The sequence below is a fragment of the Drosophila pseudoobscura genome, chromosome X (assembly GCF_009870125.1).
Source record: "Drosophila pseudoobscura strain MV-25-SWS-2005 chromosome X, UCI_Dpse_MV25, whole genome shotgun sequence".
NCBI classification, from domain to species: Eukaryota; Metazoa; Arthropoda; class Insecta; order Diptera; family Drosophilidae; genus Drosophila; species Drosophila pseudoobscura.
In genome coordinates, this window is record NC_046683.1 from 22934011 (window position 1) to 22947768 (window position 13758).

The 13758-nt window shown below is 36.7% G+C and overlaps 2 non-coding genes and 1 pseudogene across 2 annotated transcripts; all 3 read left to right on the top strand.

Moving 5' to 3' along the window:
• The first annotated feature begins 2196 nt into the window (after window positions 1-2196).
• On the top strand, window positions 2197-4191 carry LOC117185272 (small subunit ribosomal RNA). The gene has a single exon (XR_004470848.1). It is a non-coding gene; the product is annotated as a small subunit ribosomal RNA (ribosomal RNA).
• Window positions 4192-4791: 600 nt separating this feature from the next.
• On the top strand, window positions 4792-4970 carry LOC117185257 (5.8S ribosomal RNA). The gene has a single exon (XR_004470833.1). It is a non-coding gene; the product is annotated as a 5.8S ribosomal RNA (ribosomal RNA).
• A 417-nt stretch (window positions 4971-5387) lies between these two features.
• LOC117185285 (uncharacterized) lies at window positions 5388-12577 on the top strand (annotated as a pseudogene).
• Window positions 12578-13758: the final 1181 nt, after the last annotated feature.

Here is a 13758-nt window from a genome sequence, read left to right on the forward strand (position 1 = left end):
TACATATTTACAAAAATATATGTATATTTTTGACATTGTGTTATAATGAATAAAAATAACAAATAACGCCGAGGTGTGCTATAAAATATCAATATTAGGTTTTATATGGATATGGATATGGATATGGATATGGATATGGGAATGTTTCTCATATATAATATAACATTATAACATAATCATAATGCGATTATAAATATAGAAAATATAAAAATGTATTTAATATAAATAGATATATTACGTGTATATGTGAAATTAAAGCAAAGATACCAGCTGATATGATATTTTTCATGTAAATGAATGATGAATGTAATAAAAATAATTAATTTAATTTCATATGATATGGGGAACATACTAAGTCGGCAATGTCTGTTTATTTTATATGCGTATATATATTTTTCTTAATATATATGAATAATTTTGAAGTGATAGTATAGTATTTTGTATTAAAATACGAAAAGAAACTATTTTTAAAAGGTACTCTCAAGTAAAAATACCCGATTTGCGGAAAGCGTGGCAGAAAACCTATATAGGGAGTGGTAGTCTCGTGCATGGTATATTTCATATGAAAATTTTATAATGAAAAATTATTAATTTATTTCATATGATATGGGGAATATACTTAGCCGGCAATGTCTGTGTATTTTATATGAATATATATATATTTCTTAATATATATAATAGATTTTGAAGTGATAGTATTGTATTTTTTATTAAAATACGAAAAGAAACTATTGGTTAAGAGGCACTCTCAAGTAAAATACCCGATTGCGGAACAGCGTGGCAGAAAACCTATATAGGGAGTGGTAGTCTCGTGCATGGTATATTTCATATGAAATTTTATAATGAAAAATATTAATTTATTTCATATGATATGGGGAATATACTTAGCCGGCAATGTCTGGGTATTTTATATGAATATATATATATTTCTTAATATATATGAATAATTTTGAAGTGATAAGTATTGTATTTTTTATTAAATACGAAAAGAAACTATTGTTAGAGGCACTCTCAAGTAAAAATATGATATGGGGAATATACTTAGCCGGCAATGTCTGTGTATTTTATATGAATATATATATATTTCTTAATATATATGAATAATTTTGAAGTGATAGTATTGTATTTTTTATTAAAATACGAAAAGAAACTATTGTTAAGAGGCACTCTCAAGTAAAAATACCCGATTTGCGGAAAGCGTGGCAGAAAACCTATATAGGGAGTGGTAGTCTCGTGCATGGTATATTTCATATGAAAATTTTATAATGAAAAATTATTAATTTATTTCATATGATATGGGGAATATACTTAGCCGACAATGTCTGTGTATTTTATATGAATATATATATTTCTTAATATATATGAATAATTTTGAAGTGATAGTATTGTATTTTTTATTAAAATACGAAAAGAAACTATTGTTAAGAGGCACTCTAAAGCAAAAATACCCGATTTGCGGAAAGCGTGGCAGAAAACCTATACATGATGGACAGTTGATGTCCATCGGTATTGTATACAATATTTGGTACAGTATTGTATATAATATTATTATATGTTGTCATTATACTCAAAGTAGTGTTTAATAGGAGATATTTGTTTTCAAATTGATCTTAATAAAGATAATATAGTGAAACTAACCAAGATATATACTATTTAGTATATATCATTTCTGTTTCGAATTATTATCGTGAATTTTTGGAAATGGTCTTATATGATTAAATATTGTATGAGTGCCATTTCAACAATGTACCAGCATATAATCAAAGCGATTTATATGCAAATTCAAATATTGCCAAAATATATAAATTCCATTCCACATGAACTCATGTGTTTGGTTTTATTTAATGTATATCACAAAAAACGCATACGAAATTGGATAAATTTTAAATTTGTTGTCAAAATACATAGTTTAAACACAATTAATATTGGTTTAAGCCTATATACGTGTGATAATATATTAAGTGCAAATAAAAAGATATTTTTGAACGAAAAAAAAATGTATATAATAAAATATATATATTTATATAGAGAAAAATGGCGAATGTGAATGCTATATAAAAATGGCCACAATCGTTTAACAAATTCTCATAAACTGTTGATAAAAAATATTTATTTATTTTTTTTTTTTATTCAAAAGTATTATTGAGTTGTCAAATATTTACATATGTGAGCGTATGCGCACGAAACGAAAACATTATTCTGGTTGATCCTGCCAGTAGTTATATGCTTGTCTCAAAGATTAAGCCATGCATGTCTAAGTACACACGAATTAAAAGTGAAACCGCAAAAGGCTCATTATATCAGTTATGGTTCCTTAGATCGTTAACAGTTACTTGGATAACTGTGGTAATTCTAGAGCTAATACATGCAATTAAAACACGGACCTTATGGGACGTGTGCTTTTATTAGGCTAAAACCAAGCGATCGCAAGATCGTTACATTGGTTGAACTCTAGATAACATGCAGATCGTATGGTCTTGTACCGACGACAGATCTTTCAAATGTCTGCCCTATCAACTTTTGATGGTAGTATCTAGGACTACCATGGTTGCAACGGGTAACGGGGAATCAGGGTTCGATTCCGGAGAGGGAGCCTGAGAAACGGCTACCACATCTAAGGAAGGCAGCAGGCGCGTAAATTACCCACTCCCAGCTCGGGGAGGTAGTGACGAAAAATAACAATACAGGACTCATATCCGAGGCCCTGTAATTGGAATGAGTACACTTTAAATCCTTTAACAAGGACCAATTGGAGGGCAAGTCTGGTGCCAGCAGCCGCGGTAATTCCAGCTCCAATAGCGTATATTAAAGTTGTTGCGGTTAAAACGTTCGTAGTTGAACTTGTGCTTCATACGGGTAGTACAACTTACAATTGTGGTTAGTACTATACCTTTATGTATGTAAGCGTATTACCGGTGGAGTTCTTATATATAATTAAGTACTTGTATTTTTTTATATATTCCTCCTATTTAAAAACCTGCATTAGTGCTCTTCATCGAGTGTTATTGTGGGCCGGTACAATTACTTTGAACAAATTAGAGTGCTTAAAGCAGGCTTCAAATGCCTGAATATTCTGTGCATGGGATAATGAAATAAGACCTCTGTTCTGCTTTCATTGGTTTTCAGATCAAGAGGTAATGATTAATAGAAGCAGTTTGGGGGCATTAGTATTACGACGCGAGAGGTGAAATTCTTGGACCGTCGTAAGACTAACTTAAGCGAAAGCATTTGCCAAAGATGTTTTCATTAATCAAGAACGAAAGTTAGAGGTTCGAAGGCGATCAGATACCGCCCTAGTTCTAACCATAAACGATGCCAGCTAGCAATTGGGTGTAGCTACTTTTATGGCTCTCTCAGTCGCTTCCCGGGAAACCAAAGCTTTTGGGCTCCGGGGGAAGTATGGTTGCAAAGCTGAAACTTAAAGGAATTGACGGAAGGGCACCACCAGGAGTGGAGCCTGCGGCTTAATTTGACTCAACACGGGAAAACTTACCAGGTCCGAACATAAGTGTGTAAGACAGATTGATAGCTCTTTCTCGAATCTATGGGTGGTGGTGCATGGCCGTTCTTAGTTCGTGGAGTGATTTGTCTGGTTAATTCCGATAACGAACGAGACTCAAATATATTAAATAGATATCTTCAGGATTATGGTGTTGAAGCTTATATAGCCTTCATTCATGGTGGCAGTAAAATGTTTATTGTGTTTGAATGTGTTTATATAAGTGGAGCCGTACCTGTTGGTTTGTCCCATTATAAGGACACTAGCTTCTTAAATGGACAAATTGCGTCTAGCAATAATGAGATTGAGCAATAACAGGTCTGTGATGCCCTTAGATGTCCTGGGCTGCACGCGCGCTACAATGAAAGTATCAACGTGTATTTCCTAGACCGAGAGGTCCGGGTAAACCGCTGAACCACTTTCATGCTTGGGATTGTGAACTGAAACTGTTCACATGAACTTGGAATTCCCAGTAAGTGTGAGTCATTAACTCGCATTGATTACGTCCCTGCCCTTTGTACACACCGCCCGTCGCTACTACCGATTGAATTATTTAGTGAGGTCTCCGGACGTGATCACTGTGACGCCTTGCGTGTTACGGTTGTTTCGCAAAAGTTGACCGAACTTGATTATTTAGAGGAAGTAAAAGTCGTAACAAGGTTTCCGTAGGTGAACCTGCGGAAGGATCATTATTGTATGTTTCTACCGTTAACAAAAATATATATATATTGCCAATTTACCAAACAAAATATGTTTTTATAAAATCATAATTGTAAAAAAAAATATATTCAGTTGTATATATTATATGTTTATATTAATTAATTATATTGCCAATATACTCATTTAGTAGTAGCTATACATATAACATTGTGTTCTATGTGTGTAGCAATTAATATATAAATACATATTGATGATATTATTACAATAATATTGATTTATAAAATCTGTGTGCATATGTACCATAGTATGCACGCGTTGCGAATATGTATTGTCCATCATAGCTATGGGCATACATTGGTTAATGCAACAGCCTAAAAAGTACAATGTTGTACCTGATTTCAGGTTAATACTTTTATATAAATTGATAATTATCAAACAAGCCAAAATACATATTATATTATTTAACAATATGGTAATATATCGTTTATATAAAACTAAGACATTTCGCAACATTCTTTTAGGATAAAATTAAAATTTATTGAAGGAATTGATATATGCCAGTAAAATGGTGTATTTTTAATTTCTTTCAATAAAGACATATCTGACAAATAAATGAATAAACAAATTTTAATCACTCTAAGCGGTGGATCACTCGGCTCATGGGTCGATGAAGAACGCAGCAAACTGTGCGTCATCGTGTGAACTGCAGGACACATGAACATCGACATTTTGAACGCATATCGCAGTCCATGCTGTTTGGTACTTTAATTAATTTTATAGTGCTGCTTGGACTACATATGGTTGAGGGTTGTAAGACTATGCTAAATAAGTTGTTTAAAAATTTTACGAAATTTTTAAGCATATTGTATATTATTGGATATGTATATATATATATATTCATAATATTGATATTAAATGGAAACGCATTATCTCTCATTGTTGTATATATTTGTGTGAGAAGAACGAAGAAAAATATATATTTTTTTGTCCTTTTTGAATCAAATAATACTGAGGAATGTCTAGCATAAAAAAATAATTAAAGTTTTTTCATCTAGAATTGCCTCTTATTAATGTTTCGAAAGGAAATTTTGTTGTAAATATAAATATTTAATATTCTTCGTGATATTCGTTATAAAATACGAATATTATAATGATTTCATTATGAGAACGCTCTATATATATAATAATATAGTGTAATTATCATTATAAATTTTAATATACGTATATACAACCTCAACTCATATGGGACTACCCCCTGAATTTAAGCATATTAATTAGGGGAGGAAAAGAAACTAACCAGGATTTTCTTAGTAGCGGCGAGCGAAAAGAAATCAGTTCAGCACTAAGTCACTTTGTCTATATGGCAAACGTGAGATGCAGTGTATGGAGCGTCAATATTCTAGTATGAGAAATTAACGATTTAAGTCCTTCTTAAATGAGGCCATTTACCCATAGAGGGTGCCAGGCCCGTATAACGTTAATGATTACTAGATGATGTTTCCAAAGAGTCGTGTTGCTTGATAGTGCAGCACTAAGTGGGTGGTAAACTCCATCTAAAACTAAATATAACCATGAGACCGATAGTAAACAAGTACCGTGAGGGAAAGTTGAAAAGAACTCTGAATAGAGAGTTAAACAGTACGTGAAACTGCTTAGAGGTTAAGCCCGATGAACCTGAATATCCGTTATGGAAAATTCATCATTAAAGTTGTAATATTTTAACAATATTATAATAATAGTGTGCATTTTTTCCATATAAGGACATTGTAATCTATTAGCATATAACAAATTTATCATAAAATATGACTTATAGTTTATTCAAATTATTATGCTTGCATTTTAACATAGAATAAATGTCATTAATTTGATAAAGTGTTGATAAATTAAAATTAATACAGTGCGTTAATTTTTCGAAATTATATAATGGCATAATTATCATTGATTTTTGTGTTTATTATATGCATTTGTATGATTAACAATGCGAAAGATTCAGGATACCTTCGGGACCCGTCTTGAAACACGGACCAAGGAGTCTAACATATGTGCAAGTTATTGGGAGATAAACCTAATAGCGTAATTAACTTGACTAATAATGGGATTAGTTTTTTAACTATTTATAGATAATTAACACAATCCCGGGGCGTTCTATATAGTTATGTATGATAATATTTATATTATTTATGCCTCTAACTGGAACGTACCTTGAGCATATATGCTGTGACCCGAAAGATGGTGAACTATACTTGATCAGGTTGAAGTCAGGGGAAACCCTGATGGAAGACCGAAACAGTTCTGACGTGCAAATCGATTGTCAGAATTGAGTATAGGGGCGAAAGACCAATCGAACCATCTAGTAGCTGGTTCCTTCCGAAGTTTCCCTCAGGATAGCTGGTGCATTTTAATGTTATATAAAATAATCTTATCTGGTAAAGCGAATGATTAGAGGCCTTAGGGTCGAAACGATCTTAACCTATTCTCAAACTTTAAATGGGTAAGAACCTTAACTTTCTTGATATGAAGTTTAAGGTTATGATATAATGTGCCCAGTGGGCCACTTTTGGTAAGCAGAACTGGCGCTGTGGGATGAACCAAACGTAATGTTACGGTGCCCAAATTAACAACTCATGCAGAAACCATGAAAGGCGTTGGTTGCTTAAAACAGCAGGACGGTGATCATGGAAGTCGAAATCCGCTAAGGAGTGTGTAACAACTCACCTGCCGAAGCAACTAGCCCTTAAAATGGATGGCGCTTAAGTTGTATACCTATACATTACCGCTAAAGTAGATGATTTATATTACTTGTGATATAAATTTTGAAACTTTAGTGAGTAGGAAGGTACAATGGTATGCGTAGAAGTGTTTGGCGTAAGCCTTCATGGAGCTGCCATTGGCACAGATCTTGGTGGTAGTAGCAAATAATCGAATGAGACCTTGGAGGACTGAAGTGGAGAAGGGTTTCGTGTGAACAGTGGTTGATCACGAGTTAGTCGGTCCTAAGTTCAAGGCGAAAGCCGAAAATTTTCAAGTAAAAAATCAGTGAGTAATATTGTCAAATCTTTTATGATTTTTAAATACTTGAATAATTTTGAACGAAAGGGAATACGGTTCCAATTCCGTAACCTGTTGAGTATCCGTTTGTTATTAAATATGGGCCTCGTGCTCATCCTGGCAACAGGAACGACCATAAAGAAGCCGTCGAGAGATATCGGAAGAGTTTTCTTTTCTGTTTTATAGCCGTACTACCATGGAAGTCTTTCGCAGAGAGATATGGTAGATGGGCTAGAAGAGCATGACATATACTGTTGTGTCGATATTTTCTCCTCGGACCTTGAAAATTTATGGTGGGGACACGCAAACTTCTCAACAGGCCGTACCAATATCCGCAGCTGGTCTCCAAGGTGAAGAGTCTCTAGTCGATAGAATAATGTAGGTAAGGGAAGTCGGCAAATTAGATCCGTAACTTCGGGATAAGGATTGGCTCTGAAGATTGAGATAGTCGGGCTTGATTGGGAAACAATAACATGGTTTATGTGCTCGTTCTGGGTAAATAGAGTTTCTATCATTTATGGTAGTTACTTGTTCCCCGGATAGTTTAGTTACGTAGCCAATTGTGGAACTTTCTTGCTAAAATTTTTAAGAATACTAATTGGGTTAAACCAGTTAGTTCTTATTAATTATAACGATTATCAATTAACAATCAATTCAGAACTGGCACGGACTTGGGGAATCCGACTGTCTAATTAAAACAAAGCATTGTGATGGCCCTAGCGGGTGTTGACACAATGTGATTTCTGCCCAGTGCTCTGAATGTCAAAGTGAAGAAATTCAAGTAAGCGCGGGTCAACGGCGGGAGTAACTATGACTCTCTTAAGGTCTCTCGCACGATATGTGAATCGTCTTTCCGTAGCAAAAGCGGACTAGGCGTTCACATGTCACGTCGGCACAAGGACGAGTTTGATCAACTTCGTCTGCGTACCGACCGTAAGGCACAATGGAGTGAGGAAGAGTTGAGTATGATGGCAAGAAAAGAGATCGAGCTCGCAGCAAATGGAGAAAGATATCTAAATAAGAAGCTAGCGGAAGTATTTACGAACCGTAGCGTCGACGCTATCAAGAAATGTCGACAGAGGGAGAGATATAAGACCAAAATCGAACAGCTAAAGGGTCAAGCTGTTCCTCTCCCAGAAGCATTAGAATCTGAAACCATACAGCGCCGCCCTAGTATACGCGAGCGAGATCTCCTAGTAACGCCACCTAACACTCTCGGAACCACTCCAACCGAACTGTCGAACAGGGAAATCCTGGCAGTACTACAGGGGTACCCACCTGTAGTATGCAATGACCAATGGAGAGTTGAGGTTTTGCAATCCATCGTAGATGGTGCGCAGGCCTCGGGTAAGGAAACTACTCTTCAGCGCTTGTCTACTTACCTTATGGAAGTATTTCCCTCACAGAATGACCGCCCCATTCAAACGAGACCTCCACGGAGACCTCGTAATAGGAGACAAGGTAGGAGACAGCAGTACGCCTTAACACAGCGTAACTGGGACAAGCACAAAGGTCGTTGTATAAAAGCCATTTTGGATGGAACTGAGGGGACAGCAACTATGCCAAGTCAAGGTATCATGGGGTCCTATTGGAGACAAGTCATGACACAAACAAGCCCAACATATAGTGGTACGAACACCACGTTCCGGACGGAACACCCACTTGAAGGGGTTTGGTCCCCGATAACACTAGGGGACCTAAGGGTACACAGAGTGTCATTGACGAAATCTCCAGGACCTGATGGGATTACTCCAAGAACTGTCAGGAGTATTCCGTCAGGAGTTATGCTTCGCATAATGAACCTGATACTTTGGTGCGGAAAGTTGCCTGTCTCCATCCGACAGGCACGAACCATCTTCATTCCGAAGGTGGGGAATGCTTCTCGACCGCAAGACTTTCGTCCAATTACGGTACAATCTGTTATGGTAAGGATTTTAAATGCCATTTTGGCTTCCCGGTTGACCTCATCAGTCGACTGGGATCCGCGTCAGCGAGGTTTCCTTCCAACCGACGGATGTGCCGATAATACGACGATAGTCGACTTAATCTTAAGGGATCACCATAAGCGTTGTAAATCACTTTATATCGCAACTTTAGATATAAGCAAAGCATTTGACTCGGTGTCTCATGCAGCAGTTAGCGCCACTCTAACTGCATATGGTGCCCCTAAAGAATTCGTTGACTACGTACAAAACTCGTACGAGGTCTGTGGCACAACGCTCAATGGGGACGGATGGAGATCAGAGGAATTCATACCTGCTCGAGGGGTCAGACAGGGTGACCCGCTATCTCCCATAATATTCAACTTGATCATCGATCAGTTGCTTAGGTCCTACCCCAATGAGATTGGTGCCACAATCGGTGATCACACAACAAACGCGGCCGCGTTCGCAGATGATATTGTCTTATTTGCGGAAACTCGTTTAGGCCTTCAAACAATGCTAGACACGACTGTCGATTTTCTATCTTCAGTCGGGCTTACCCTTAACTCGGATAAATGTTTTACAGTTGGAATAAAGGGGCAACCGAAACAGAAGTGTACTGTGGTCATCCCAGAGACCTTCCGTATCGGTTCGCGCTCGTGTCCTGCATTGAAGCGCACAGACGAGTGGAAGTATTTAGGCATAACATTCACTGCACAAGGGAGGACCAGGTACAGTCCAGCCGACGACCTAGGTCCGAAGCTGTTGAGGCTGACAAGGTCCCCCCTAAAACCACAACAGAAATTGTTCGCACTCAGAACAGTTCTTATCCCACAACTTTACCATAAGCTGACCCTAGGTAGTGTGATGATAGGTGTTCTGAGGAAGTGTGACATACTGGTACGTTCGACCGTAAGGAAGTGGTTAGGGCTTCCTCTGGACGTGTCAACTGCATTCTTCCATGCTCCTCATATTTATGGGGGCCTCGGAATCCCTTCAGTTCGTTGGGTAGCGCCAATGCTACGTATGAAAAGATTGAGCAATATTAAGTGGGCCCACCTCGCGCAATCCGAGGCGGCCAGCTCATTTCTTACCGACGAATTGAATAAGGCCCGGGGTAGAACTCTGGCTGGACTGAATGAGTTGACATCGCGTTCGGAGATCGAAACGTATTGGGCGAACAGGTTGTATATGTCTGTTGATGGTCGCGGCTTACGTGAAGCGGGACTTTTTCGTCCCCAACACGGCTGGGTGTGTCAGCCCACGCGTTTGCTAACAGGTCAAGATTACCGAAACGGTATCAAGCTGCGAATTAATGCCCTACCATCGAGGTCTCGTACCACGAGGGGCAGAAATGAATTGGAACGGCAATGTCGTGCAGGTTGTGATGCTCCCGAAACAACAAACCACATCCTGCAGAATTGCTACCGTACGCATGGGAGGCGGGTAGCAAGACATAACTGTGTAGTCAATAACCTTAAGAGGATTCTTGAGGAGAAGGGCCACACAGTACACGTCGAACCAAGTTTGCAGCTGGAAACCTCGGTAAGTAAACCAGACCTGGTGTGTATCCGTGACAATCACGCTTGCGTGATTGATGCGCAGATTATAACGGATGGACTGTTTCTCGACGATGTGCACCATCGCAAAGTTGAGAAATATAAAAGACCGGAAGTTATATCTGCACTGCGGAGAGAATTCGGAGTGTCGGGCAACGTCGAAGTCCTATCCGCGACGTTAAACTGGCGTGGGATCTGGAGCAATCAATCCGTTAGAAGATTGATAGCAAAGGGTCTCATCTCATCCGGTGACAGCAATGTCATTAGCGCCAGAGTGGTAACAGGCGGATTATATTGCTTCAGACAGTTCATGTATCTCGCAGGTTACACTCGAGATTGGACTTAGCCTATACACTATGTTGGAGAGAAGACGCTTGCTACCTAGGCATAATGTGAAATTAGGTATAAACATCGTGGTTGTAAAACTTGAGGTGGGTTTTTAGTACGTATGCGTGATTACTTCGTAATCATGAATCGTGCATGCTAGTGGGGTTTGGCCTCCACTAGTATCTTTGAAGATTTTCCTTCCTCAGCGATCAAAAAAAAAAAAAAAAAAAAAAAAAAAAAAAAATAGCCAAATGCCTCGTCATCTAATTAGTGACGCGCATGAATGGATTAACGAGATTCCTACTGTCCCTATCTACTATCTAGCGAAACCACAGCCAAGGGAACGGGCTTGGAATAATTAGCGGGGAAAGAAGACCCTTTTGAGCTTGACTCTAATCTGGCAGTGTAAGGAGACATAAGAGGTGTAGCATAAGTGGGAGATATTAGATTTCGGTTTGGTATCGACAATGAAATACCACTACTCTTATTGTTTCCTTACTTACTTGATTAAATGGAACGTGTATCATTTCCTAGCCATTATACGGATATATTTATTATATCTTATGGTATTGGGTTTTGATGCAAGCTTCTTGATCAAAGTATCACGAGTTTGTTATATAATCGCAAACAAATTCTTTAATGAGAAAATGCATTTATGTATTTTCAATTTGAAAATTTGGTATAACTCCAATTACTCAGGTATGATCCAATTCAAGGACATTGCCAGGTAGGGAGTTTGACTGGGGCGGTACATCTCTCAAATAATAACGGAGGTGTCCCAAGGCCAGCTCAGTGCGGACAGAAACCACACATAGAGCAAAAGGGCAAATGCTGACTTGATCTCGGTGTTCAGTACACACAGGGACAGCAAAAGCTCGGCCTATCGATCCTTTTGGTTTAAAGAGTTTTTAACAAGAGGTGTCAGAAAAGTTACCATAGGGATAACTGGCTTGTGGCGGCCAAGCGTTCATAGCGACGTCGCTTTTTGATCCTTCGATGTCGGCTCTTCCTATCATTGTGAAGCAAAATTCACCAAGCGTTGGATTGTTCACCCATGCAAGGGAACGTGAGCTGGGTTTAGACCGTCGTGAGACAGGTTAGTTTTACCCTACTAATGACAAAACGTTGTTGCGACAGCATTCCTGCGTAGTACGAGAGGAACCGCAGGTACGGACCAATGGCACAATACTTGTTCGAGCGAACAGTGGTATGACGCTACGTCCGTTGGATTATGCCTGAACGCCTCTAAGGTCGTATCCGTGCTGGACTGCAATGATAAATAAGGGGCAATTTGCATTGTATGGCTTCTAAACCATTAAAAGTTTATAATTTATTTTATAAACGACAATGGATGTGATGCCAATGTAATTTGTAACATAGTAAATTGGGAGGATCATCGATCACCTGATGCCGCGCTAGTTGCATATAAAAACATTATTTAATACAATGACAAAGCCTAGAATCAATTGTAAACGACTTTTGTAACAGGCAAGGTGTTGTAAGTGGTTGAGCAGCTGCCATACTGCGATCCACTGAAGCTTATCCTTTGCTTGATGATTCGATATATATAAATTTATTCTTTATATATGAAAATTATTTTTATATATTTATATGAATATATACCTATAAATGGTAATATATATTTATATATAGATATATATTAAAAAGAATATATTTTATATAAATATGGATAAATTATTTATCCTATATAAATTACGTTGGCTTGAATATGAATATAATGTTATATTATAAGTTTGTTATACTTAATTACATATGAAATGATACTTATAAAAATTTTATTATGTGAACACACGAAACATAGTGTATATGCATATGTGCAAATGTGAATGTATATATGAAATAATATGAATGCAAAAAGCATGGAGTGATCGTATATGGAACTTGGAAGTATTTCTAATATTGGAATTTAATGATATGTGATATGAATGCAAGAATTAAATAGTTTGGTATATAAAATGTGATAATATTATTGGGTATGTGAAATGTTTCCCATATCCTAAAAATTATAACATGAGCATGATTTGATTATGAATACAGAAAATATAAAGATATATTTTATATACATATGTACAAATATATGTATATTTGGAGTGGTCGTTTGTGGAACTTGGAAGTATTTCTAATATTGGAATTTAATGATATGTGATATGAATGCAAGAATTAAATAGTTTGGTATATAAAATGTGATAATATTATTGGGTATGTGAAATGTTTCCCATATCCTAAAAATTATAACATGAGCATGATTTGATTATGAATACAGAAAATATAAAGATATATTTTATATACATATGTACAAATATATGTATATTTGGAGTGGTCGTTTGTGGAACTTGGAAGTATTTCTAATATTGGAATTTAATGATATGTGATATGAATGCAAGAATTAAATAGTTTGGTATATAAAATGTGATAATATTATTGGGTATGTGAAATGTTTCCCATATCCTAAAAATTATAACATGAGCATGATTTGATTATGAATACAGAAAATATAAAGATATATTTTATATACATATGTACAAATATATGTATATTTGGAGTGGTCGTTTGTGGAACTTGGCAGTATTTCTAATATTGGAATTCAATGATATGTGATATAAATGCAAGAATTAAATAGTTTTGTATATAAAATGACAATATTATGGATATGGGGAAACATTCACCATATCCTTAAAATTATAACATGAGCATGATTTGATTTTGAATAGAGAAAATATAA